This window comes from Aquarana catesbeiana, linkage group LG08, assembly GCF_042186555.1.
Source record: "Aquarana catesbeiana isolate 2022-GZ linkage group LG08, ASM4218655v1, whole genome shotgun sequence".
Lineage (NCBI taxonomy): Eukaryota > Metazoa > Chordata > Amphibia > Anura > Ranidae > Aquarana > Aquarana catesbeiana.
The window spans coordinates 112,675,882-112,701,877 of NC_133331.1; the positions used below are offsets into that span (position 1 = coordinate 112,675,882).

The 25,996-nt window shown below is 45.5% G+C and overlaps 1 protein-coding gene across 5 annotated transcripts in view; it reads left to right on the forward strand.

The window, feature by feature from the left end:
* Window positions 1–25,996, forward strand: part of SGMS1 (sphingomyelin synthase 1) — a 498,565-nt gene that overhangs the window by 383,205 nt on the left and 89,364 nt on the right. The window contains exon 1 of one of the 5 annotated variants that reach the window (XM_073596325.1): window positions 11,292–11,518. The exons of the other annotated variants lie outside the window; for them this stretch is intronic. The gene's annotated coding sequence lies outside the window, so the exon portion shown is untranslated. Of the gene's footprint in view, window positions 1–11,291; window positions 11,519–25,996 lie in introns of those variants that run through there. 5 annotated transcript variants of the gene reach the window in all.

Consider the following 25,996-nt stretch of genomic DNA (forward strand, 5'->3'; position numbering starts at 1 on the left):
TGGGACTGGGGCGGGAGGTTCTCCTTCCAGTAGGACAACGACCCCAAACATATAGCAAGATCTTCAATGGAATGGTTTAGATCAAAGCATATTCATGTGTTAGAATGGCCCAGTCAAAGTCTAGACCTGATTCCAATTGAGAATCTGTGACAAGACTTGAAAATTGCTGTTCACAGATGCTCTCCATCCAATCTGACAGAGCTTGAGCTATTTTGCAAAGAAGAATGGGCAAAAATTTCACTCTCCTAGATGTGCAAAGCTGATAGAGACATAACCAAAGAGAATTGCAGCTGTAACTGCAGCAAAAGGTGGTTCTACAAAGTATTGACAAATACACGCCACACTTTTCACATAATTATTTGTAAAACGTTTTGAAAAACCATTATTATTTTCCTTTCACTTCACAATTATGTGCTACTTTGTGTTGGTCTATCATGTAAAATACATTTATGTTTTTGGTTGTAACATGGGAAATTTTTTTTTTTTTTTTTTGTGATATGCTTTTCTTCAAGTAAAAGTACTCTGTTTACTTGCATTCCTGGTGTCTGGCTTGGTCTGCTGTTCTTCACTCTCACATTTCAGCTCCTGTGTCATTGCTCTCCTTTTATTCTTCTCACTAATCTCCCCTGTCTCTTCCCTTCTTCACTGTCCCCACTTAGCTCTTGTGCCTCTGCTCTCCTTCACCCTCCTCACATAGCTCCTGTGCCTCTGCTCTCCTTCACTTTCCCAATTTAGCCCCTGTGCCTATGCTTGTCTTCACTGTCAGCATTCAGCTCCTGTGCCTCTGCTCTTCTTCTTTGTCCCCATTCAGCTCCTGTGCCTCTGCTCTTCTTCATTGTCCCCACACGGCTCCTGTGCCTCTGCTGTCCTTCTCTGTCACCTCATAGGCCCTGTGCCTCTGCTGTCCTTCACTGTCCCCACATAGCCCCTGTGTCTCTGCTGTCCTTCATTGTCACCACAAAGCTCCTGTGCCTCTGCTCTTCTTTTCTGTCCCCACTCAGCTTCTGTTTCTCTTCTCTCCTTCACTGTCCCCACTCAGCTTCTGTTCCTCTTCTCTCCTTCATTGTCCCCACTCAGCTTGTGTGCCTCTGCTCTTCTTCACTGTGCCCACTTAGCCCCTGTGCCTCTGCTCTTCTTCACTGTCCCCACTCAGCTACTATGCCTCTTCTCTCCTTCACTGTCCCCTCATAGCTCCTGTAGCTCTGTTGTCATTTACTGTCCCCATTCAGCTCCTGTGCCTCTGCTGTCCTTCACTGTCACCTCATAGGCCCCGTGCCTCTGCTGTCCTTCACTGTCCCCACTTGGCCCCTGTGTCTCTGCTGTCCTTCATTGTCACCACAAAGCTCCTGTGCCTCTGCACTTCTTTTCTGTCCCCACTCAGCTTCTGTTTCTCTTCTCTCCTTCACTGTCTCCACTCAGCTTGTGTGCTTCTGCTCTTCTTCACTGTCCCCACATAGTCCCTGTGCCTCTGTTGTCCTTCACTGTCCCCACATAACCCCTGTGCCTCTGTTCTCCTTCAATGTCTCCACTCAGCTACTATGCCTCTTCTCTCCCTCACTGTCCCCACTTAGCTCCTGTACCTCTGCTCTCCTTCACTGTCCCCGCCAAGCTCCTGTGTATCTTCTTTTCTTCACTGTTCTCTCTCAGCTTCTATGTCCCTGCTCTTGTTCACTATTTTCATTTAGCTCCTGGTCTCTGACTTTACTCTCCTCTGCACCCCCCTCTTAGATCCTGTGTCTCTGCTCTTCTTTGCTGTCCTCACTCAGTTCCAGAGTCTCTACATTCCTCCACTGTCCCCACGTAGTCCCTGTGTCTCTGCTATCCTTCTCTTTTCCCACTCAGCTTCCCTGTTTTTACTCTCCATAATTCTCACCACTCATTTCCTGTGTCCCCACACTAATCTAGCAAAAGCAGATAATGCAACACTCAAAATCTGTGTAAGTCCTTTGCAGGCTTGTGATAAAATCCACAATGGGTGCGCCGGCTCTGATGCTCTCTCACACCAGTACAGACATAAATACAAAGAATAGAGCCGGCAACTCCAAACGTCCTTGTTGCTTCTTTATTGGTGCATTAATAAAGTGAGTAAAAATATACAGGGGCTCATGCGTTCCAGCTTACAAGCCTTGATCACAGCTTGTAAGCCAGATCTGATTCCTAGTTCTGGATGTGGTTTGTCACAACCTGGTCTATACATACCTGGTCTTTCCTTTTTAATATAAACCTGTAAAAAAAAATGGTAAGGCATAATGTTGCATAGTTGGTACAATAAGCATCCATTATTCTAACTATTATCTTTAAAAGAAATAGTATGGCTTTCTGAAAAAAAAAAAAAAAAACATTCATACTTACCTAGGTGGATGCAGCATCGATCCCCTGCCTGGTCTGCAGTGAGAACTGAGCAGTCAAACACCGCTGATCGCTCAGTTCTCCCCTCCAGTCTGAGCAGAGATCCTTTACTGTCAGTCAGCGGCTCTCTGCTCTGCCCCTTCAGTGCTCACCAGAGCGCTGGGCTGTGGAGGGGGCGGGACAGGCTGGCTCAGGCTCTGAGCGGATCTCTGAGAGGCTGAGCCAGGTGCAGATCCAGACTTCTGGGTGGATCCTGACCATATGCTTGGGATCTTTTCAGAGCTTGGACCGGCTCTGTAACGATAGGTCACAGGAGTGCAGATCAAACTGCAAAAAAAGCTTTGGCTATACTTCTCCTTCAAGCTGCTGCTCTGCAATTATCTAGCTCTGATACTCACCTGACACAGAGGCTTTTGAAGGGGACTGAATGCTAGCCTCTTGCCTACCAACTATGGGCCCTGGCATTTGAGGGAGCTACAAGCATTTAGGAAGATTTTCTGTTATGAAATGCAAAAGGATATTATTAAGGAAGCCATGATGGTCTCTGCCAGCTTGGGACTCGATGGATGGATGTCAAAGGAATGCTGATTAATGTGATCTAGAAAGCCCGGGTCTTTCACCCAATAGTTTGTCTCATTTTGTTGTGGATTCTTTGCTGGGTCGTTTGGGGTGTAGCTGTATTCCAATGTTCTATTGTGTCCGTCTGCCTTGGATATGATGGGATGGGTATGTAGATTAGCTGTGAGATTGGTGGGGGTGAATTCCTCCAACAGCTCTCCCTGCTGATTGGACAGTCTACCCTGCCCAGAATGCAAATGAGGGGGGGAAATTGTCACAAGTTTTATCTGTGTATGTGTTTTTTCAATAAACCGTCCATGTTCAGCAACCAAACGAGTATTGTCTTGATTGTGGTTGTTAGTGGTTCGAATATCTGATATCTATATTAAGACTGGGAGGAAGCGGTATATGACAAAAGCAATCAAGCGGAGTGTGGGACGTTTCGTTACACTAGCATTTACAGTTATAACACACCGATGTACACCCTTCCTCCTATAATGTAGTGCTTCATGCCTGACCAGCCTGCCCGAAAGCTTACACAATGCCACATAGGGGGCAGGGAAGTTTGCTTAACCTTCTGTTTAATATTTAGGTGACTCCAATGGCACATTATTTTAATGTCAAAAGGGTAAATGTATGATTGTTCATCTTATGGTGTCTGCTATGCAGCAACATGGTTACCTTGATATTATTTTCTCTAGTGCCGCGTACACACGATCGGGATTTTGGTCAGAAAAAGATATGATGGCTTTTCCGACGGGATTCCGCTCAAGCTTGCCTTGCATACACATGGCCACACAAAAGTTCGCTGAACTTTCGACCGTCAAGAACGCGGTGACGTACAACACTATGATGAGCCGAGAAAATGAAGTTAAATGCTTCCGAGCATGCGTCGAATTGTTTCCGAGCATGCGTAGGAATTTTGCTACAGACGATCGCATTTTTGGATAGGAACTTTTTCCGACCGAAAAATTGAGAACATGCTCTCAATATTTTGCTGGCTGGAGCATACACACGGTCTCATTTTCTGACCAAAAGCTCTCATTGGTCTTTTGCTGGCCAAATTTTTGATCATGTGTATGTGGCATAAGGCTTCTTTTAGATTTGTTTTTGGGGGTAGTGGCAAAAAGCCATAATTGAGACATGTTTTTAACACGTCAACCACCCCCACTTAAGCTGCAATAGGGGATGTTTACATGCCGCGACCACAATGCTTTGCTTCTTGCCCACCGCAAAGTTCATCCGACATGTAGCATTTGGCAGGGGGCAAGCCCTCTGAACACTTACACATTTACGTAAATGTCTAAATCTACCTTAAAGGATCACAAGAAGTAAGATATCCTATAGTTCTTTGTATTTCACTTTCTTCTGATGCCATATAATTGGCCAGTATCATCAGTCTTTAAAACTCCCTTTTATGCCCAAGATGCCAATGTGATTCACATGGTAGGAATCATCACAATAATTGCTAAATATATACTTTACCTTCTATACTATATAACATGGCATTGGATTGATGATTCTTTCTGACACAGTACAGAGATGGCAGCTGTAGGTCGTTATGCCATATCTAGATGAGGACAGTTAAAAGAAACAGCGCCTGCCTACAGTCACACAGCCCTCATGGGGAAATGAGCGCGTGCCAATGACACCTTTTGACAGCTCTCTAAAACTATTTAAGAGCATTTAAATCTCTGATTGCTTTTGGGTGAACTGGATTCAGAAGAGTCATCATAGCTGGAATTATAGCCCAAGTCTTTCCAATTTTCTGATCTGCATGATGGTCTCTTTGGGAGAAATGCTCATGATTCACCAACGTAATTGGAACTCAGGAACCTATTTCTCTTATTGATGTTTCTGGCATTTAAAGTAGCAATCTGCAATTGAATTTGTTACAGCTCGAATCAGAGGCCATCAGAGGAGGATCTCGTTATTTTTAGCTCTGAGAATCCTCTTCCTCAATCCTTCTCCAAGGTGCTTAATTATTAATAGATTATTAAACATTCTTATGAGACAGCATCCAAAAATGATCCAAGAAAATGGTTTTGCGATTTGAATTTGATTTTCTTGGAGAAAAACATTAACATTAAACTATATTGGTTTATACATATAATTGTACTTTGTTAACATGTTTATAATATCCCTTATCCCTTGTTATTGCAGTGGTTTTCAACCTGGGGGTCGAATGATGATTTGCCAGGGGTCACCGAATCTTGGGCTGTTCCTGAATACCACACCGCTGTCCCAGCTCTATTGCGGCTGCCCAGCAGGGCTGTCCCTGGAGCCTGTGGCCGCACAGTTGGGCTGTTCTTGGAGCCCGCAGCAGCCCAATCAGTTTAGGGCATGGCTGGAGGGCAGAGACTTGAGGTCAGCTGACTGGTGAGGAATGTGAAGTGGGAGGGGCTGGAGGAGACCCTATCTCCTTATTTCGGTGTCACTGCTACGAGACACCACAAAGTCAGAGACACAGTGAGTGACACTACCTGTGATTATAGTTGCAATTAAAAGTCCTCACTACAGTTCTCAGATCAGCAGATGACCTTGATCAAGAGCACCTAAGATGGCTGCTCAGAACTGCCCTCCAGCACTGCCAGTGACCCCCCCCCCCCCCCCCCACACACACACACACACACACACACACACACACACACACCAAGGAGTGAGAGAAGAAATAAAAATAGAGAATACATGGAAGGGAGAGGAACAATGAAAGAGAGAGAGAACAAACACGGCTAGAGAGAGGGATGGGGGAGGGGGGGGGACAAGAAATTAGCATATAGAGAGATAAAAGGGAAAGACATGAGAACAAAGAGATAGTGGTACATCCTAAAATGTACCATAAGGGGTTTTAATATTGTACGAGTAGAAGGGACACAGGGAGCCCTAAATGTCCGTGGATTAGGGGCGCAAATTACTTGTCTTACCTTGGGCGCTGACAACCCACGCTACGAAAATAATTTTACTGTTGGGGGTCCCCTCAACTTGGGAAATTTTTATCAAGGGGTCACGACACTAGAGGGATTGAGGGATTGAGAGCCACTGTGTTGTATTCATGAACTTGCAAAGTACCAAGGAAAAAAATACATGGTAGTTCTCACAGTAAATTGATGAAATATAGAGCCAGACAGATATATATTGTTTACCTGCACATTTGTTCTACACAAAAAACATAAACATATACAGTAGTCCATCTACCAGGCTAGAGATATGGAAACTTCCATGGTTGACTTGTTTTTGGAGGTGCGTGCTTTAGGGTTACCTTTATTCTTCCCTCACTGTTTCGGACCCAGATTAAGCATTTTTATCAGGTGTATGATTGTTCTTTGACTCACTGGGGTGAATGCAAGGATAAGGACAGCACTGGAGTTGGCCCCTTCAAAACAGTTCAGCAAAGGCAGTTCATATATTCTTAAAAATATTCAGGGAAAGTGGCCTCGTGCCCAGGGCACCAGCTTTATGTGGGGATATTTCTTTGAGAATAACAGATACTTAGAATCATTCTACTAATCTGCATGTGTTATTTTACGTGTTTGTTCTAGCTCATGATTTTTTTTCTGTTATCTAAATATACAGTTCCCAAGTAATTGGGTGTGGATTCAATTAAAAAAAGGTGTAACTCATCACAGTGACTCATCCCTGATCAGACAGCTCTATCTGAAGCTTCAACCTGACAGCGCGAGCCATAAGGCAGATATCCACTAATATACTGCCTCTTTAGCTAACCCATGATGCTCTGGAAATCCTTTTGTCATAAAATGTTTATTTGTAAAACAATTATTTTTCTGTTACATATTTTATATGTAATAAAAAACAGATTTTAAAAAGTACATCCAAAGCTTGTCTGGTTGTACTTCTCCTGTGGATTACAGGAGTGCAGTTTGTTCTGCACTCCTGCGACCTGTTTTCAGCCAACAAAAGCTGAGGCCCACTGTCAGCTGATGTTACAGAGCCAGTTGGGATCCACCCAGGAGCCTGGACCAACACCTGGCTCAGTCTTTCAGCGAGCCGCTGAGAGGCTGAGCCAGCCACTTCCACCCCCTCTATAGCCCAGCGCGCGGGAGTGGGCAAAGCAGAAAGTTGGGCACTGAGAACTGAGCGAGCAGCGCTGTTTGATCACTCAGTTCTCAGTCTTAGAGCCGTCAGGGGACAGATGCGGCATCGGATCAAGGAGGGGGTTAGGGGGAGCGTCCACTTGAAGCTTACACAAACCTGCCAGTCTTTGTTCCCAACAGCTCAACAGAGCAGAGGAGAAGCGCAGACCCTGAACGGGCAAAGCACAGACTTGTCTTTAAACTGAGTTGCTAGATTTGAGGCAAAATCAGCCTTGCAGGAGAAGTACCCAGAGTGGGTATCACTAGGGAATGGATGCCTTGTAGGAGGCGGGGCAGTGACACAAACTTCACAAATTGAAGGCTCTGTAGAGTGCAGTCATTCTTTTTGTGCTCTGCAGCTGTGTATCTGCTATTGGCAAGTAGGTTTGTGTTTCAACTATCCATTTAACTGTTTGGGTGGAGCTGCCATTTAGATTGTAACACTTAATTTTCAACCCGAAGGCCCCATTCACATCTGGTGATCTGGAATCAATATTCCAAATCACACTGCAATAGTGCTAAAATGCACCATGCGTGTTTGGGTGCCATTCTATTTTGAATGGCACCTCAAACATGGAGTGGTTTTGCCAGTGATTGTCGCGCAATAAATCAAGCATACCGGACCGCGTTTGAGGTACCATTTAATGATGATTGAAACTTGTTGCCCAAATAAAGCTCCTGCTCCTGGCTGACAAGATTTGCATGATGCTTTTTTGCTGTGCAATTTATTGTGACAATCGCTGCAGAAGCGCCTGTGTTTGAGGTGTTATTAAAGATGAATGGAACCCCAACACGCATGGTACGTTTTGTCACTATTGCAGTGCGATTTGGAACCGTGGGCAAAATCGTGATCCCAAGTCGCCAGATGTGAACGGGGCCCTAATTGCTGTTCACGTGCCCAATTCCTCATAGATTAAAATAGAGAAGGGAAATGAAATCAGATCCTTATTTTGGAATAAATATCTTCCACTATATACAGGACAGCTGCTTTATCGCCATCTGCATGTACTTCATACCAAGCTAGCCATCTGTCAGTACAGATACTCCACTGCGATGAGGAAAGTCATTCATAAATATTATTTGTTTTGTGATTAGGACATTGGAGCTTAGACTGCTTAATCCTGACCAGGAAGGACTCTTTATTTAGAGTGCAAATTTAGCTCCCCGTCTGTATTCTTGTTTAATAGGGAAACCTACCCTAGTCATCAAGAGTCTGTCTTCATTATATTTCCTACAAACACATAGGGGGCATCAGGCCAAATGTTATGTACCCTAGACAGTGCATTCATTAGTCATCAATCCCATCAACACATACATTTTAACCAAAGCAATGTATTATTATTAATTAGTAATTAATATTAGTATTGCCAGCAGTGAGGTTCACCTGAATATAGGAGTTAAAGCTGAACTCCAGGTACAACATTTTTTATTTAAATATATTCCTCAACAGCCACAAAGAATAAAAATCCACTTTCCGTTCACCAAATGCCTTAAAAAACTCAGATGTCACCTTGTAAAAGTAGCAGTGACATCATCAGCCAGTCCAGCAGGCTCCACCCACTACAGACTGCCTGCAGGGAGGCGGAGACCAGACACAAGAAAAGAGAGCAGCAGTGACCGGTCCTTATTACATACAGGAAGCGCCTGCACAGAGGCAATGTTTCATATTAGAATACCTCACAGATCTTGAAGAAATACATAAAGCACACCAGAATTCAAGGAAGAATACTCATGGCTCTTGTACGAAGATAAATTTCCTTATCCCAGAGTTTAGCTTTAAAAAAAAAAAAAAAAACAAAACAAAAAACTTTCAATTTAGTTCTGCAGTAAAAACATAATATGCCATAATAATAAAAAACATTATATATGTATGTATGTATGTATATGTGTATATATATATATATATATATATATATATATATATATATATAAAATAACTGATCTTTATGAAGAACCAGTTTTTAGTAAAGATCAGTTTTTCATGTCAATCAGAACTGATAATTTGGGGGGGGGGCATAAATTGCCAACATCATAGCAGCAATGAGATACTTAAAGTAGAAGCCAATGCAAAAAAAAAAATTGTTTTCATTTTGGAAAGAGTAAGGGGGGTGGCCATTGGCTGAGTGTGCTGATCTGGAGCCGGTCGGCTGGCATACACGGACCGAATGTCGGACTTTTTTTTATTGAATCGGCAGTCGGTCAGCATTCGGCCTGTGTCCAGGGCTTCACTGAATAGGGAGCACTGACAATTGAGCTCTGCCTGAAGTTCAACTTGAGTAATGCCCACAAATAGGGATTGTATCAGGGGAGGAGCAGAGACGCTGGTAAGCAAAAAAAGAAGGGATTTTCTTCACATTTCAATACCATTTTATTGGAGAAGCTAGTTTAGGTGTGAATGTTTTGGGCCTCTGTTTAACCACTTGCCTACTGGGCACTTAAACCCCCTTCCTGCCCAAGCCAATTTTCAGTTTCTAGCCCTGTCGCACTTTGAATGACAATTATGTGGTCATGCAACACTGTACCCAAATGAATTTTTTTTCACACAAATAGAGCTTTCTTTCGGTGGTATTTAATCACTTCTGTTTTTTTTTTATTTTTTGCTAAAACAAAAAAAAGACCAAAAATTTTGAAAAAAAAAAAAAAAAAATTCATAATTTTGAAAACAGGTAATGTTTCTCCTTCATTAATGTGCGCTGATGCGGCTACACTGATGGGCTGCCCTGATGGGCACTGATGAGCAGCACTTGTAGGTGGCACTGATGGGCATTGATTGGCAGCACTGGTGTGCATTGGTAGGTGGTACTGGTGGGTCCTCCCATGAACTTCCTGATCTAAGCCATGTCATTGCACTTCCTGTTTGCCAGATTGTGCTCTCTCCAGCTAGTATCTCGCTCCTGTTTTCCCTGCTGTCACTCGTTATCGACCCTGCAACTGCTCGTTACTGACCTTTGCCTTGTTTACTGAATATGCTTCTGTTTGATCCCTACCTGCTTATCTGCTACTGGGCTCTGGGCGATCCTGAGAATTGCAACCTGGTACTAACATGCAACAAGATCCATCTCCACCATCAGGAGCTCTGGTGAACACTGGTTAGTACTTAGACTCCGCACCCCAGGTGAGCCCATGACATTCACCAGGGTGACTGCCTGTACCTATCCTGGTCGGCGGTGGTTCCGCTATTCTTAGAGCCTGACCCCTTATTGTGAAAGTATGGGTTCACTTTTTATGCCAAATCTGCATCATTTCACTGTAATAATATTGTTGAATACCATGTGCACCCCTGTATGGCAGAAGATTCCAATTTTCCAATGTCTGATTCCTGCAGGGTGTTGTCATGTCACAAAGCGCAGAGCGTCATCTCCAACTAGATCCAGGAACATGGCGCTGGCTTCAATGTATTCCACATATTTGAACTACCTCCAGATCTCAGTCCAGTGGAGCATTTGGGGGAAGACTTGGCACTGAAATGTGTGGCCAACAATCTGAAGAAGCTGTATGATGTTATTAAGGCAGCAAAGGCCAGCAGAATCAGGTTGTGTTTTACCCAACACCCTACAGAATTTACACCGCACAGAATTCCGTGTCTGTTTTCTATGTAATATATATCATGGTGTCTGTGCTGAAATGACAAGGTTATTTATTATAAATGGATTTTAGTGCCTAGTACATGGCAGCTGTGGTCACAGTCACAAGTTCTGATCTCTACACTGAACATCACAGGGGACTGTCCTTGAGAACAGCTGTCTTCACATTTCTCTCTGGGAGTTCTTCTCCTGAGGTCTCTCCTACTTCTGAATTTCAGATAAACGATATGTGATTTCTAATCATCGTTCAGACCAGCGTTCACTGGAGCGATAGATTGCTTTCATTTCTAAAACCATTTTCTGCTTCAGTTTTTCTCGTGTTGGTTTTTGATTAAAATATGTCCATAAACTAAATTGGAATGCATGCCGTTTTCATATATGTACTTTTCCTAGGTTTTTGACTCACTTGGTCGGTACAATGATAAACTTGTAGTCCCTATTTCTGTTATTTATGTTTCTCATACCAGGACAGCAGACAGATGAGGAATATGACGTGTTGTGGTGTAGAGCACATTGTAGGATGTGTGTAGGTGTCGGTAAGAGGTGAAGGGTTATGTTATGTTATGTTATGTTATGTTATGTTATGGAGTGTGTAGAAAAGCGGACAGGCTTCTCCGTACATCGTGATCACCACACCCCGCACCGCTCTGTCTATGAGGGGAGGACACGCCCCGTCCCCGCCCCGTCTCCGCCCCCTGCCAGCCTGGGAAGTGATGAGTGAGGCCTGCTCCGCCCCGCCCCCTCCTTTCTCCAGATGGACGGAATCTCCAGCAACTAACTTGTCTCCTGTTCCCTGTGTGAGGACACCGAGCCCGGGGCCGGAGCGGGGAGAGAGCCGGGGAGCCCTCCACACCCCGATCATCACTGTGTGTGTGTGGGGGAGGGAAACTTTCCACCCGACTCCGGAGATCTCATCACTTCTACATACTACTGCCGGTATGGTGACAACTTACAGACCGATCATCCTATGGTGACAACTTACTACTGACCGATCATAATGTGGTGACAACTTACTACTGACCGATCATAATGTGGTGACAACTTACTACTGACCGATCATAATGTGGTGACAACTTACTACTGACCGATCATAATGTGGTGACAACTCACAGACCAGTCCTGATGCGGTGACAAGGTACAGGCTGATCATCCTATGGTGACAACGTACAGACCAATCATTATATGGTGACAACATACAGGCTGATCGTCCTGCAAGGAACCACATACAGGATTTTGGCAGGTATTAGATTGCAGAGTAGGCGCTGTGCTCTGGTTTGGTCTGAAGGCAAACTTTTATTTAATTATGAAGAATTATATGAACAGATACAAAGAGCTATTGGGGACCGGTGTGGGACCGGGCAGAGAGGGACCGGGCAGTGGGACTGGACAGTGAGGCCGGGCAGGGGGACCGGACAGTGAGGCCGGGCAGGGGGACTGGACAGTGAGGCCGGGCAGGGGGACTGGACAGTGAGGCCGGGCAGTGGGACTGGACAGTGGGACTGGACAGTGAGGCCGGACAGTGAGGCCGGACAGTGAGGCCGGACAGTGAGGCCGGACAGTGAGGCCGGGCAGTGAGGCCGGGCAGTGAGGCCGGGCAGTGAGGCCGGACAGTGAGGCCGGACAGTGGGACTGGACAGTGAGGCCGGGCAGGGGGACTGGACAGTGAGGCCGGGCAGGGGGACTGGACAGTGAGGCCGGGCAGGGGGACTGGACAGTGAGGCCGGGCAGGGGGACTGGACAGTGAGGCCGGGCAGGGGGACTGGACAGTGAGGCCGGGCAGGGGGACTGGACAGTGAGGCCGGGCAGGGGGACTGGACAGTGAGGCCGGGCAGGGGGACTGGACAGTGAGGCCGGGCAGGGGGACTGGACAGTGAGGCCGGGCAGGGGGACTGGACAGTGAGGCCGGGCAGGGGGACTGGACAGTGAGGCCGGGCAGGGGGACTGGACAGTGAGGCCGGGCAGGGGGACTGGACAGTGAGGCCGGGCAGTGGGACTGGACAGTGAGGCCGGGCAGTGGGACTGGACAGTGAGGCCGGGTAGGGGGACTGGACAGTGAGGCCGGGTAGGGGGACTGGACAGTGAGGCCGGGCAGTGGGACTGGACAGTGAGGCCGGGCAGTGGGACTGGACAGTGAGGCCGGGCAGTGGGACTGGACAGTGAGGCCGGGTAGGGGGACTGGACAGTGAGGCCGGGTAGGGGGACTGGACAGTGAGGCCGGGCAGTGGGACTGGACAGTGAGGCCGGGCAGTGGGACTGGACAGTGAGGCCGGGCAGTGGGACTGGACAGTGAGGCCGGGCAGGGGGACCAGTATGAAGTGTTCTTGGGGTCCCTGGTATGTGCTGTACTCTGGCAGACTTTGGATGGGATCTGTAGAGTGTGAAGTGTATTATTTGTATACTTGTTGTGGGTCTCCAGGTCTCAGCATGCTCCCAGTGTGGTCTGTAGGTTCCTCTCGGTATGTAGTCTATTATAGGGCCCTGGTGGCCCCCCCGCAGTCTGTAGTGTATGAGGGGTCAGGGCTGAGGAGGTGAGCACATTATTCTAACATCCTCTCTCTGCTCAGTGACACGGTTGTGGAATGTTGAAGAGTTTTTTTTCTAATGAGCTGGCCCCCTGGGTGCGTCCGTCATCATCTGCCCCACAGTCCTGGGTGACGTCCCCTGTGAGCTGTGTTGTCACATGGACTTTGCTCCGTCACACACTACCCCGGGCTCTGCTCACATGACTGTCAGGAATATGGATCCCCGGTGTCGGCAGACTCGCTGTATGTACTGGCAGTTCTTGTCACTTCTGTACAATCTGGGGAAATAGTTTTGTTTGGGTCAGATCACTGGTGTTCAGGATCCTTCCGTCACTCTCTATTAGGACAAGGACAGAAGTTCAAGCAATCATGATAGTCAGAAATCTGGTTCAGTTTTTATTTTATTTTTTTAACTGCTTTGTGTTTGTAAAGTGATCTTTGCAGTGACCATAGGATCACCATACACTGTACAATCTGACCATACAATCATCGTTGCCAAAGATTTACCAAAACGATGTAATATTAACACCTAGCTAATGTAACAAACCTATGAGTTTCCTATCAGGAAGGCCCTTGTACTGCATACTGACCTCATAGCAGACCAGTCCTGCTGGCCCCTCTCTCTGCTCTGGGACTGCACAGTGTTATATTGTGGTGCTTTGTGTTGTGACTTGCTGCCCTGTATAAAGGTGCTGCATTCATTACTTTTTTTTTTTTTCTTTCCTCAACACAATGATGTGATGTGACTTCATAGCAAACCAGGCAGGCTACCTTGTCTCTGCGTTAGGAAAGTCTGCCCAACACAGCCCAACACAAACGGTGTGGATGAGCCCCAGAGGTTTATGAAAGCAGCTTATCTGTCAAGAACCTTTTAACGTTGACACTGTTTCAGCATCCAACCGCTGTTTAATGTCCATAGGTAGTCTTTAGACCTGGGCTAGGTGACCTCTGTGCTCCAGCTGTCATGAAACTACAAGTCCCATCAAGCCCCTGCCTTTTGGAGTCATACCTGTGTCTGTCAGTCTCGCAGTGCCTCATGGGACTTGTAGTTCCTCAACAGACGGAGTGCTGAGGTTGCCTACCTCACCTTTAGGCTCCAATCACACTTGTACAACTCCAAAGTCGCACGATTTTGGAGTACAACTTTGGTGCACCCTTGGTGAAACTTTGACACAACTTTGGATGGGTGTGACTTTGGTTTTGACCAATGATAATGGACAACTGTTGCACAACTGTCGCATGTATAACATTCAGGTGCAACGCTTGAGGGTTTACAGTGAAGTTTATGGCACTCAAGCTGCATGAAAGTCGAACCAAAGTAGTGCAGGAACCTTTTTAAAGTCGCTGCGATTTTAAGTCGCATATATTTGAACGTTGACATTGAAAAATTTAGGGTGCGACTTCAGTGTCCAAAGTCGCATGACAGGTTGCACAAGTGTGAATGGAGCCTAAAGCCTAGTACACATGGGCAGAGTTTTGGGCAGCATCAACAGATTCAATAGAAACCAGCCGACGTTCACCCATGTGTGCTACAGTTGGTCCAACAGAAGCCAGCTGTTCATACAGGCATGACCAAAAAAGGTCTTCTGATCAGCACTCTTAGCCAACGGCGGAGAGTGCTGACTGGAGTCTTCTGGCGGGGTGCCGTCCTCCTGTCAGAACACAATAGAACAACGGAGAAGGTTGATGTACTAACATCACATAGTTAGTACAGTGGCCCCTCCTTGCTGTCAGTTTTTTTTTTCATTCAGCCCCCGCTGGGTTGAACAAAAAAAAAACTAGTAGTGTGTACCAGGCTTTAGGCCTCTTTCACACAGCCAGTTACACGCGGCCTCCAGATTTCAGTGGCACCGGGCCGGTTACATGCGGCCTCCATATTTCAGTGGCACCGGGCCGGTTACATGCGGCCTCCATATTTCAGTGGCACCGGGCCGGTTACATGCGGCCTCCATATTTCAGTGGCACCGGGCCGGTTACATGCGGCCTCCATATTTCAGTGGCACCGGGCCAGTTACACGCGGCCTCCATATTTCAGTGGCACCGGGCCAGTTACACGCAGCCTCCAGATTTCAGTGGCACCGGGCCGGTTACATGCGGCCTCCATATTTCAGTGGCACCGGGCCGGTTACATGCGGCCTCCATATTTCAGTGGCACCGGGCCGGTTACATGCGGCCTCCATATTTCAGTGGCACCGGGCCGGTTACACGCGGCCTCCATATTTCAGTGGCACCGGGCCAGTTACACGCGGCCTCCATATTTCAGTGGCACCGGGCCAGTTACACGCAGCCTCCAGATTTCAGTGGCACCGGGCCGGTTACATGCGGCCTCCATATTTCAGTGGCACCGGGCCAGTTACACGCGGCCTCCATATTTCAGTGGCACCGGGCCAGTTACACGCAGCCTCCAGATTTCAGTGGCACCGGGCCGGTTACATGCGGCCTCCATATTTCAGTGGCACCGGGCCAGTTACACGCGGCCTCCATATTTCAGTGGCACCGGGCCAGTTACACGCAGCCTCCAGATTTCAGTGGCACCGGGCCGGTTACATGCGGCCTCCATATTTCAGTGGCACCGGGCCAGTTACACGCGGCCTCCATATTTCAGTGGCACCGGGCCAGTTACACGCAGCCTCCAGATTTCAGTGGCACCGGGCCGGTTACATGCAGCCTCCATATTTCAGTGGCACCGGGCCAGTTACACGCGGCCTCCATATTTCAGTGGCACCGGGCCAGTTACACGCAGCCTCCAGATTTCAGTGGCACCGGGCCGGTTACATGCGGCCTCCATATTTCAGTGGCACCGGGCCAGTTACACGCGGCCTCCATATTTCAGTGGCACCGGGCCAGTTACACGCAGCCTCCAGATTTCAGTGGCACCGGGCCGGTTACATGCGGCCTCCATATTTCAGTGGCACCGGGCCGGTTACATGCGGCCTCCATATTTCAGTGGCACCGGGCCGGTTACACGCGGCCTCCATATTTCAGTGGCACAGGGCCGGTTACACGCGGCCTCCATATTTCAGTGGCACTGGGCCGGTTACACGCGGCCTCCATATTTCAGTGGCACTGGGCCGGTTACATGCGGCCTCCATATTTCAGTGGCACTGGGCCGGTTACATGCGGCCTCCATATTTCAGTGGCACTGGGCCGGTTACATGCGGCCTCCAGATTTCAGTGGCACCGGGCCGGTTACAAGCGGCCTCCAGATTTCAGTGGCACCGGGCCGGTTATAAGCGGCCTCCAGATTTCAGTGGCACCGGGCCGGTTACAAGCGGCCTCCAGATTTCAGTGGCACCGGGCCGGTTACATGCGGCCTCCAGATTTCAGTGGCACCGGGCCGGTTACATGCGGCCTCCAGATTTCAGTGGCACCAGGCCGGTTACATGCGGCCTCCAGATTTCAGTGGCACCGGCCTGGTTACAAGCGGCCTCCAGATTTCAGTGGCACCGGCCTGGTTACAAGCGGCCTCCAGATTTCAGTGGCACCGGGCCGGTTACAAGCGGCCTCCAGATTTCAGTGGCACCAGGCCGGTTACAAGCGGCCTCCAGATTTCAGTGGCACCGGGCCGGTTACATGTGGCCTCCAGATTTCAGTGGCACTGGGCCGGTTACATGTGGCCTCCAGATTTCAGTGGCATCGGGCCGGTTACATGCGGCCTTCAGATTTCAGTGGCACCTTTCAGCTGGAATGACCGGCATGCACTTAGCAGCTGACTGTGTCCAGTCTCGGACATTCATCTATAACCGCTTTGTGAACAGCAGCGAATTCTGTCAGCCTGTCATTATAGGCCGCTGGTCATTGCAGCCACTGGAAACTGGTGACCTTTCTTTTGTTCTACTCAGTGGGCTGAACAAAAAAAATAAAAAAACTGATTGCCGTTCTAACACAAGCAGTGTTAGTGCGGCGATCTCCCGCACTGTGCTATTGCCAGTGCTGATTGGATGCCGTCGGATGCTGGTTTTCCTTCTGTAGATCACACAGCTATTCACTCGGGTGGAAAGTTGGTCTCTTCCTGCTGAACGGACTGTGTTTGGCCCATTTCCAGGCCGTGTGTATGATGGGCCATTACACTGCATTGGGCTGGTTGGATATTTTGCTGCAGAAGATTTATCTAGGCATCTTGTGGGAACATGAAATTGTTCCATTTGTGGCCTTCCTGTGTGGTGTTGACAGTTTTTTGTGGTATGGAAGAGATACTTCTTATGTGCTGTTTAGTAAATATTGAATGATTGATGTCTTCCCAACCTCAACATCAGAGGGATTGTGGCCACTTTGTGTGTCAGATTTCAGCTTTGTGTTTATAGAACGGTGAAATGTAAAGAATGTTTCATTCTGGTTCAGAATATATTGAACGGCGGCAGAGAGGGTTCGGTCCTTGTGTGGAACCAGTTCACAGAAGACACAAATGTTAAGAATAAAACCGTGGATCCTGAAATATCCGGAATAAAGCTTTACTAGTTTAAATGATTTGTAATTATCAGGGGTGTGTGCACATACGTCTAATTATAGGATTTGTTGTTCTTTATTTGTGACATCAAATATTGGGTTAAATCTACTGTGCAATGTTCTTTACATTCAAACATTTTGGGGGTAACCCAGTAAAGCATTTGTGACATTTTTCTGGAGGTATTGGCCCATTAGTGTCCTGCAGCCAAGGCCTCATCCACGGGGGCATAACTAGGTGTAGTCCAGTAATCCCTTCTTTCACTTCTTAATTTGTATCCAGCTGCCATCTTTTATTAGCAGGGTGGATAAAAATTGATGTGTTTTTTTTTTTTTTTTATTATTTTTTAAATTTAAATCTTATTTTGTTTTGATTTTTATCAAATTTAAATAATGCTTTTATCTGAAGATAGTTTTCTATTTGAGATACATTAATAATTTAGCTTATTCAGCATGAAATAGAGCTTAGTTATGTAACATGAGGCTGTATATTCTGCAATATTTACATTTTTGGTAAACTCATTCAATGAATCCAAGCTCTGCAAGTGGAGATAACATGCACTGCATTGATGCATTCACACAATTTTACAGTAACCATGAGATAAAACAAAGTTCAGGAATATTCCTTTATCCCATTGTTTTGCAAACCTATGTCCACTACAGACTGTATGATAGAATCGGTTCTGATATTGCTGTTTTACTAACCTGACAGCTTATTTTAATAGAAAACCTTCATTTTGTTTGCAAATATTAAAGATTCCAACTACCAGCAAAAATAAGTCCTTACATTTAAAGGGCACCTGTCATTTCAGATCCATCATGGCAGCGCCTGTTAGTGGGCATCCACTCACCTGCTGTCGCCATGTCCCTCACCTTCTTATGTTACACCCACATCACCAGCCATCCCATTAAAGTGAATGGGACCGTCGGTGAGTCAACAGCGGGTTAGAGGAGGAGTCCCTGGGGGACAGAGATGACAGTTGCTCTTTAACCAATTCAGATCTGCGCTATAGCCGAATGATGGCTACAGCGCGGACCTACTTTGCCGGGAGGGCGTCAATAGACGTCATCCCGTGCTCGAGCGGCCTGCACGCTCTGTGATCGGAGTAAGGGGTCAATCCTGACCCCTTACCACATGATCAGCTGTCAGCCAATGACAGCTGATCATGTGATGTAAACAGAGCCGGTAATCGGTTATTTTTTCTCTTCATGCTGATAGCGTGAGGAGGAAAAAAAAAGCCAATCACTGGCGGCTGTCAGGGACATGGGTCCCGATCAGTGCCCACAGTGCCGCCTATCAATGTCGCCCATCAGTGCCACCCATCAGGGCCCATTAGTGCCATCTTATCAGTGGCCATCAGTGCGGCCTTATTTGTGCCCATCAGTGCTGCCTCATCAGCGCATATCAATGAAGGAGAAAAATTACCTGTTTGTAAAACTTTATAACAAACTATGAAACTTTTTTTTTCAAAATTTTCCGTTTTTTGTTTGTTTAGCAAAAAATAAAAAAACCCCAGAGGTGATCAAATACCACCAAATGAAAGCTCTATTTGTGTGAAAAAAAATGCTAAAAATGTCATTTGGCTACAGTTTTGTATGACCGCGCAATTGTCATTCAAAGTGTGACAGCGCTAAAAGCTGAAAATTGGTCTGGGCGGGAAAGGGGTTTATGTGCCCAGTAAGCAAGGCTTCACTTCCCATTTCCCTTACTACAGATGCCAGCGCCTGCACCCAAAGCTGATTGACAACTCGGCTAGAGATGCCAACATCGCGGGTCGCAGTATTTGGAACAGCCGACTTTTAATTTAATTTAATTTTTTACAGACTGGAACTCCACTTTAAAAACAAGGAGTCTTTTGGCAGCCTAAAGGATAAGTTACCTTTTTAGAAAAAAAATAATAAATGCAAAAATGCCATACTGATTTTAAAAAGCGACAGCTAGTATGGGAATTTTCTCCCAGTACTGCTGCCACTGGGAGTGCGGGGAACGGGCAGCTGCTGCAGCATTGGGAGCATATGACAGGACATATACATACAAACAACACCTATGGGTCAAGACATACAATATACACTATATTACCAAAAGTATTGGGACGCCTGCCTTTACATGAACTTTAATGGCATCCCACTCTTAGTCCGTAGGGTTCAATATTGAGTTGGCCCCCCCTTTGCAGCTATAACAGCTTCAACTCTTCTGGGAAGGTTGTCCACAAGGTTTAGGAGTGTGTCTATGGGAATGTTTGACCATTCTTCCAGAAGCGCATCTGTGAGGTCAGGCACTGATGTTGGATGAGAAGGCCTGACTTGCGGTCTCTGCTCTAATTTATCCTAAAGGTGTTCTATCGGGTTGATGTCAGGCCATTCAAACTCCTCCACCCCAAAGTCGCTCATCCATGTCTTTATGAACCTTGCTTTGTGCACTTATCCAAATCATTTGCTGGAGGGGGGATTATGGTGTGGGTTTTCCTTTTTCAGGGTTTGGGCTTGGCCCACTAGTTCCAGTGAAGGGAACTCTTAAGGCGTCAGCATACCAAGACATTTTGGACAATTTCATGCTTCCAACTTTGTGGGGACAGTTTGGGGATGGCTCCTTCCTTCCGAACATGACTGCACACCAGAGCACAAAGCAAGGTCCATAAAGACGTGGAGGAACATGCTGGCCTGCACAGAGTCCTGACCTTAACCCAATAGAACACCTTTGGGATGAATTGGAGCGGAGACTGCAAGTCAGGCCTTCACGTCCAACATCAGTGCCTGACCTCACAAATGCGCTTCTGGAAGAATGGTCAAACATTCCCATAGACACACTCCTAAACCTTGTGGACAGCCTTCCCAGAAGAGTTGAAGCTGTTATAGCTCAAAAAAATAAAAGTGTAGCGCTATATTACACATCCACGAACTTGTATATCACATTACATAAATGCTTATATAAAGTGAATGTATATAACCAAAAATATGAATAGTGTCAGATAGTTATACAATTAAACCGTGTTAACCACCAAGAAAAATTATATAAAACAGTGAAAATGCCTTATTAGCAAATATACCAGTGACTAGTAATAAAGTGCCCGTGCTGGTTCTATAAACTAAGCACAAAAAAATATAGAACATAACAGTCCATTTTATGTACATAAAAAATTATGTGAAAAAACATTTTCCTTTCTGGTGGAGAAAACATCACAAAAAAAAAGTCTATGCGGGTAATCGGTGGCCAGAGATGGAAAAAACTCCCAAATGCACAGATGGATGATTTCACCAGATCTAGCGGAGAAGTAGAAAATGAGAAGACCACAGGTGTGCAGAGGTTTTACATCAGTGCCGGGACCATCACCAGGAGTGGAGGAGGCTTACCAGAGCAATATGACCTGAAATGGCGTACGCCAGACAAGTCAGAAAGGCTTAATAACCCACGGTTGTGAGGGGTACGTCTGGTCAGATGTCATCAGCATGAATTGGAGACAAAGGCAACAGCACGACTTCCTCACCCATGGACAATCCAGTATAGGCCAAACGTGTTTATCATATATGAGGAGCAAAGAAAACTCACATAGTGTGATAACGTTTTAAAACACTAATTTATTAAAATATTAAAAAACAAACTCACATTTTGAAGATCAAGAATAAGCTCAAATATCATATAGCGGCGATCGTGAGGGGTCCACCCGACATGTTTCAGCTAAGGAGCCGTCATCTGGGGTGATTATAGCTGCAAAGGGTGGGCCAACTCAATATTGAACCCTACGGACTAAGACTGGGATGTCATTAAAGGGAGGCATCCCAATACTTTTGGTAATATAGTATATGTTTATATATATATACAGTGTATGTGTGTAATGAATATAGATAGTAAGATTTCTTTATATAGCCTATCCAAAAAATCTAATAAGATATAGTAATGCATAATAAACATACCATGGGTGGTCTCTGTGGGTGTATATCTGGTTCAAAAATGATCTTCTAATAAATGGAAAATCCCTATGTGATAGAATACATTCTGACCCCAGAGTATTTATAGAAACAAAAAACAAGGAATGAGAAAAAAATTGTAAAAACCAATGTATGGGTAAATCCCACAGGGTAAAGGCCATATCTGTTCCCAAATATCTCAAGGCCATACCTGAGTCCAGTAAAAGGACAAAAAAAAAAAAAATAATACAGTGCAGCCTGAGTAGTAACATCGGCTCATGTGTGACCCGACTGGGGATCCTCCCGCCCTGCATGCCATCTCTCTCCATGCAGGGGAGAACAGAACATGGACTCTGCATGCGTGAGTGCCACATCTAAGATTGCTCCACACGGGCGCCCCAAACCAAGATGGCCACAGTGGAGCCCCCGCCATATGTGCAAGCACCAAAAGGCTGCCAATCAGGTGGTCCCCTGTGTGCATGCCCACTGCAGCCTGGGATAGCCAGGGAAACCACCTGAGACCGCATCCAACATACCTGGCACCCCAGAAGTGAAGTAAACCTCTCCCACAGTGGAGACAACCCAGTGGATGAAAAGCAAGAAGGGGCAGCAAGCACCCATCTCCCTGCACAGTCTGTCAAAGTAGACACTGAGCAGGGTGTACCCCGGGTGCTGCCGAGGTCTCAATCCGAAAAAAAAAAACGAGCAGGGAGGGAAGGGAAAGAGTAGGAGTAGCAGAAAGAAAAGGGCTGTGATCTTAATGGGAAAACGAATATATGATCTTATATGTTGATCATCAGTACACCTTTATTCCCTGTTGTTGTGGCACGTGTAGGAAATGTTTTTAAATGCCGCTCCTCATGCACTGCTCCTTACCCCTCCGTTTATGTAACCTTTTTGCGGTCTATGTTAGTAATAAAGCTTTCAGTTCCTTTATCAGTTCATTGATATGGAGACATTGAAGTTGTCAGAACTTCTAGGGTCAGGGAAAGTTGAAGAAACTCGCATACTGTATATGTGCTTTGATATCCGGCCATGCAGCAATATCAGTAGTGTCCATGGTTGTCCATCTAAAAAGAATCTTAACCAATAATCCAATGATTTGGTGATCCATTCTTCTAGGATGGTAGTTGGACGTCACATTCCCAATACAGAATATTGATTTGTCAGTAACCCAATACCTTGGTTTGTTTGCCCATTAGTATATCAATCCATGTGTATTGAACAATCAGTCACTGATGGATTGAATGTATTGTGTAGCAAAAAAAGCCTTGCAATAAATGGATTTTTCATGTCTGAGAATTAGTTTGCATTTATGGTATCTGTTTTTTGTGCTGGAAGAGTATTATTTATTGACAAAGTTTTCCTAACATATATTTATAGTAAAGCCCTTGATATTGGCCGCATTAAAAATACAAGTCAAGACAGAGTAGTGCCCCATCCACTTTTAAATGACCGGTGTTTTTGCAGCTGTTCCCACATAAACCATTGTATAGTAATTGTAGGAATCAGTTAATATCATCAGTACAGTTGCATTACGGCTGTGGCTCTCTGTGGTCAGTTAACCACAATGGGCTACAGGGAAGTTACCCTGCTGATAGTCCAGGTACATGGGATGGGCTGACACCACAGCAGGCCTTTAGAAAGACACCCAAGTTTGGCAAAGAGAGGAGTTTTCCTTTATCTCTTCTTATCAGAGTTTCCCTCTGTGTTTTTTTTTTTTTTTTTTTTTAGCCACATTTGAATTCCAGTAATAGTTTAAAGAAGAACCGCCCATCACAAGCCTGACTGTGCAGGCAAAAATGTGGGCTGACAGCTTTTCTAAAAGCAGCCTGCTTGGGTGACTTTATGGAGACCCTGACATGGAAACATTGGGGGGACAAGGACATACAGCACTCACCTGTCCTTTAATATTCTGTAAGTGTATAACCAGGGGACCAGTGATGTTTTGTGGGCCAAGGGCCAAGAAATTTAGCTTCATGTATTCAACAAGATGGGATTATGAGAAACAAAGATTCATCTTGAAGAGTACATTTTCTATGGATTGTCTGACACTTGTTGCTTACAAGTTAAAATTTGTATTTTTTAATAGAAAATTACTTAAGACCTCCAAACATTATATCTATATATTTTTAGCAGAGGCCCTAGAGAATAAAATGGCGATTGTTGCAATATTTTATGTCGCACTGTATTTGCACAGCGGCCTTTCGACCGCATTTTTTGGGGAATAAATACACTTTTATTGAATTTTTAAAAAAATCAAAACTGTAAAGTTAGCCCATTTTTTTTGTATAATGTGAAAGATGATGTTATGCCAAGAGAATTGTGATCTTCTAAGCAAAAAAATTGAGTCTCATTTTATCCAGAATCGTGCAGTTCTATAACAAACCAATAGAGATATACAGCGGATAGAAAAAGTCTTCACACCCCTGTTAATATTTCAGTTTTCTGTGATGTAAAAAAAATGAGACAAAGATAAATCATTTCAGAACTTTTTCCACCTTTAGACTACTTTCACACTGAGGTGTTTTTCAGGCACTAAAGGAATAAATATAGCACCTGTAGGTGCTTTCACACTGGAGCGGTGCGCTTGCAGGACGTTAGAAATGTCCTGCAAGCCACATCTCTTGGGCGGTGCGGGTGCGGTGAATACACCGCACCTGCCATTTGAAATCAATGGGCACCGCTACCAAAAGCAGTGCCCATTGATTGCAAAGCGATTCGGCAGCGGTACTTTGCGGGTGCTATTAACCATGAAATCTTTTAGGTGCTGGGACCAAATCCTATTTAATTTGTTCATAAACGATCTGGAGGATGGGATAAACAGTTCAATCTCTGTATTTGCAGACGATACTAAGCTAAGCAGGGCATTAACTTCTCCGCAGGATGTGGAAATCTTGCAAAAAGACCTGAACAAATTAATGGGGTGGGCGACTACATGGCAAATGAGGTTCAATGTAGAAAAATGTAAAATAATGCATTTGGGTGGCAAAAATATGAATGCAATCTATACACTGGGGGTGAACCTCTGGGGGAATCTAGGATGGAAAAGGACCTGGGGGTCCTAGTAGATGATAGGCTCAGCAATGGCATGCAATGCCAAGCTGCTGCTAATAAAGCAAACAGAATATTGGCATGCAATAAAAGGGGATCAACTGCAGAGATAAAACGATAATTCTCCCGCTCTACAAGACTCTGGTCCGCCCGCACCTGGAGTATGCTGTCCAGTTCTGGGCACCAGTCCTCAGGAAGGATGTACTGGAAATGGAGCGAGTACAAAGAAGGGCAACAAAGCTAATAAAGGGTCTGGAGGATCTTAGTTATGAGGAAAGGTTGCGAGCACTGAACTTATTCTCTCTGGAGAAGAGACGCTTGAGAGGGGATATGATTTCAATTTACAAATACCGTACTGGTGACCCCACAATAGGGATAAAACTTTTTCGCAGAAGAGAGTTTAATAAGACTCGTGGCCACTCATTACAATTAGAAGAAAAGAGGTTTAACCTTAAACTACGTAGAGGGTTCTTTACTGTAAGAGCAGCAAGGATGTGGAATTCCCTTCCACAGGCGGTGGTCTCAGCGGGGAGCATTGATAGCTTCAAGAAACTATTAGATAATCACCTGAATGACCGCAATATACAGGGATATGTAATGTAATACTGACACATAATCACACACATAGGTTGGACTTGATGGACTTGTGTCTTTTTTCAACCTCACCTACTATGTAACTATGTAAGGTGGAGGGAAGTAAAAATAAAAAAAATTAAATTAATATGGTTGCATAAGTGTGCACACCCTTAAAATAATACTTTGTTGAAGCACCTTTTGATTTTATTACAACACTCAGTCTTTTTTTTGAGTATGAATCAGCATGGCACATCTTGACTTGACAAAATTTGCCCACTCTTCTTTGCAAAAACACTCCAAATCTGTCAGATTGTGAGGGCATCTCCTGTGCACAGCCCTCTTCAGATCACCCCACAGATTTTCAATTGGATTCAGGACTAGATTCTGGCTGGGCCATTCCAAAACTTTAATCTTCTTCTGGTGAAGCTACTCCTGTGTTGATGTGGATGTATGCTTTTGGGTCATTGTAATGCTGAAAGCAGAAGCCTTTGGGTTTTGTGCCAATATTGACTGGTATTTGGAACTGTTCATAATTCCCTCTACCTTGACTAAGTTAGGCCCCTGTTCCAGCTGAGAAAAACAGCCCCAAAGCATGATGCTGCCACCACCATGCTTCACGGCAGGCATGGTGTTCTTTTGATGATGTTTAGTGTTGTTTTTGCGCCAAACTTATCTTTTGGAATTATGGCCAAAAAGTTCAACCTTGGTTTCATCAGACCATAACACGTTTTCCCACATGCTTTTGGGAGACTTCAGATGTGTTTTTGCAAAATTTAGCCAGGCTTGGTTGTTTTTCTTCGTAAGAATTAAAGGCTTTCGTCTTGCCACTCTACACCATAGGCCAGACATATGAAGAATACGGGAGATTGTTGTCGCATGTACCACAGCCAGTACTTGCCAGATAATCCTTCAG